The following is a 3,604-nucleotide window of genomic DNA, read 5'->3' on the forward strand; positions in this document are numbered from 1 at the left end:
ACTTTTTTTTTTTTTGGGGGGGGGCGGTACCGCTTTTATGGTGAGAGGGATCACTAGAACTAGCTAAAAAACTGTGAATGTATAAAGTGGGAGGGACGAAAAAAAAAAAGGCACTAGCTGTTTAATTCGCCTCGCCATGCATCGCTTTGCATGGCTGTCACAGCTGGCACAGCTGGCTGGTCGCTGGTAGGTACTTTGTCTTGGCTCCTTTCTTGTGGGGTGCCTTAATTTGTGCTCGTCGGGGCGAGGGGGGGAACCGCGCCCTGAAGTGCTGCAAAAAAAAGGGGGAAAAAAATAAGCATACACATGAGGATAAATATGATCACTTACGTACTTTTTCATGCACCCTATAAGGTGAAGCAGAGTGTGAACCAGAGCATAAAAAGGTGCGGAAGGAGGGACCACGCGAATTATGCAAGGGGGAAGGGGGGGAAGTATCACGATTGAGCACCTACGGGGCAGTGGGGCGACGTTGCAAGATGTACATACACCACCCCTTCGTTCGGGGGGGAAAGCACGTCAAAAAAATGTATTAACTTATGTACGTACGTCTACATGCTCGTTTGCTCCTACGTCTACATGCGCGTTTGCCCCTACTTCTGCATGCTCGTTTGCTCCTACGTCTACATGCGCGTTTGTCCCTACTTCTGCATGCGCGTTTGTCCCTACTTCTGCATGCGCGTTTGCTCCTACTTCTGCATGCGCGTTTACACGGGTGTGTGCGTGTTCCTTTTCTGGGACGCTTAGGAGTACGCGCTGGCATGACGCGGAGCTGGCCCCCTCGTGAATTTGCATGCAGCGCCGCCCCGGTACCGTTCCAGCGCCACCCCGTTAGCCCAACTTTTTTTCCCTGGGGAACCCCCAAACTTACAGAGGAACCCAACATGTGCGCGCAGTGTACACGGCGGGGCGGTCGCTTCTTGCTCCAGTGCGTCGAGTACTCCACGTCACCGTTATTTTTGCGTGTCACCGTTATTTTTGCGTGTCACCGTTATTTTTGCGTGTCACCGTTATTTTTGCATGTTATCGTTTTTTTTGCATGTTATCGTTTTTCCACGTCATTTTTTTCGCTTCACTTTTTTCGTTTCACTTTTTTCGCTTCCCTTTTTTCGCTTCACTTTTTTTACTTCTCTTTTTTCAAGGTCAACTTTTTTAAATCAATTCCTTCCACCCAACACAGTTTTGTAAGTCCTTTTTTTAAACCAACCTCCAATTTATATGAACAAAAAGAGTGACAAAAACGATCCTTATCGTGTTTTTCACCCCATCGTGTACTCCTCCCCATCGTGTACTCCTCCCCATCGTGTACTCCTCCCCATCGTGTACTTCTCCCCATTATTAAGCTTCTTCCCTAGGAAGTTCCTCCAGAGCCTTCTTTTGCCTTGTTTTTAATTTTACACCATTGTAGAAGCTAGAGGTGAGCGCAGGCTGGTGAACTTCAGCTGATGTGTGCTTCCCTACACCTGCATGCATGTCGTCATATGCTTACCTACATGTGCTTCCCTACATGTGCTTCCCTACATGTGCTTCCCTACATGTGCTTCCCTACATATGCTTCCCCACACCTGCATGTACGTACCCCCCAACGAGAAGCGCTGAACCACCCCGTAACTGTGTGCAGCGCCCAGAGTGTAGTAGGACACCCTGTCGCATTGTCCCCCCCTTCCCCTCCCGGGTTAGTAATCCCTCCTTTTGAATACCTATAAAAGGTACACTGTTTTTTAATACCTTTTGTAACAGGGCAGATTTATCATTAGAATTTCTTCTCTAGATGGATGCCCAGTGCTACCACTCCGTCGTGTCCTTTTTTTGAAACGAGTGCGTCATTTTGGTAAAACACATTCACCCCTCCTTTTTTTTAATCATCCATTTTGTGTGGTAAGGACACGATTCGTTCGTGCGCCAAGAGTCCTCGTAAGAACGGATGGAGAGGTGACTGCGCAACACACGTGGTTAGATCTACGTCTATATAATACATGCGCTCCCTAGACATGCACATTTGGTGTTGATTTTTCTGATTCGTGCTATGCGCAGTGTAAGACAGGGCGCGTGGCAGGGTGCGTAACAGGGCGCGTGGCAGGGTGCGTAACAGGGTGCGTGGCAGGGTGCATGACAGGGTGCCCTTTCCTCCCACTCCCTACCCCACCATAGGTATGCGTGCAAACTTAGTTTCAGTTTCCTAGTCCGTTGTGAAATCCTGCATGAGTATCTTTTCCTTTTACGGGGCCCCAAACTGTAGTGCACCCTTCTTTTGAATGCTTTTGCTAAAATTCGTTTTTACGTTTTTGTGCGCAGTTTGTCTGTAGTTACATGTGCACACAAGTAAAGGTTTTTTGCTCGACGTGCATTTTATGCTCCCCCCCCACACACACACACTTCCTACACGTAGAATGAACCGCTTCGTATGAACCGCTTCGTATGCACCGCTTCGTATGAACCGCTTCGCATGCACCATTTGGGGGCACATCCTCACCATGCATAGATTGACCTGTTTGCCATTTGTGGAAAAATACATCTAAACATGTGCAGGCGATTTTACAGTCGCTGTGCTATGTGCGATTAATTTGAGATACGTATTATCCCATTTGCATGTGCTCCCTTTTCCTATCTACGTGCTGTTAAGTTCGACCGATTGGGGCGATTCACCTGCTGTTCAGATGTGCACACAAGGTGGAGAGGGGATGCCTTTGGAAGTAGTCTACTATCGGTAAATCTCCAACGTGTTTAGCTTCATTACTGTTACGGAGGTACCCACCACCAGGACTGTCCCCCGATGTGATTTCTTGGATTATGCCCCTTTTCAATACATGACTACTTGGTGTGTCTTCTCCCCCCCTGAAATGTTTTTTTTTCCAGCTCAGATTTTATTAATTTTTTTCCCTATTCAAATTTTATGAATTTTTTTCCTTATTCAAATTTTATTAATTTTTTTCCCTGCTCATATTTTATTAATTTTTTTCCCTACCTTTTAAAACCCTTCTGCATGTAGAGACGGACTTATCCGAAGTGCCTCCTTTTTTTTAACCCCGTTGTACTTCCAACGATTATTAACATGCCTTGTTAACTTTTTTCTTTTTTAATGCACCTGTTTCCTTTGCATTGCACGTACCGAGTCGGGGCAACCGGAAAGGACGCTACGCGAACATGTGAACGCACATCCACATGCAGACGCAGATGCAGATGGGCATGCACGTGTTCACATTATATGTGAGTTTATATCCTTCACCCGAACGGCGCACTTATATACTCCTCCTCCAGCGGTGCCCACTTCGCTACTTTTTTCCAATCTCACTTTTCTCATTTTTTCAAATTGTGCCTATAATCCGTTTTGGAGGTTGCCCAAAGTTAGACGTAGAAACGTTTGCGTATGGCAGCTGAGCTGATCTTTAAGAGATTTTACTTTTATGAAGGGGGGTTATAAACTGATCACGAGAGTAGTCGTCCCCATTCCCCTACTCCCTGTGCGTTGTACACATCGACCTGATTGCAACTTTAGTCAGTGTGTGTCTCTCCTTCCCCTTTTGGTGGCGAGGCATCTCTCTTAGTGATCCCTTGTTGCGTGCGAAGCGTCCATTTTGTGACAGTTTACCTTTTCCATTGTGCG

The sequence above is a fragment of the Plasmodium cynomolgi genome, chromosome 7 (genome assembly GCF_000321355.1).
Source record: "Plasmodium cynomolgi strain B DNA, chromosome 7, whole genome shotgun sequence".
Classification (NCBI taxonomy): Eukaryota; Apicomplexa; class Aconoidasida; order Haemosporida; family Plasmodiidae; genus Plasmodium; species Plasmodium cynomolgi.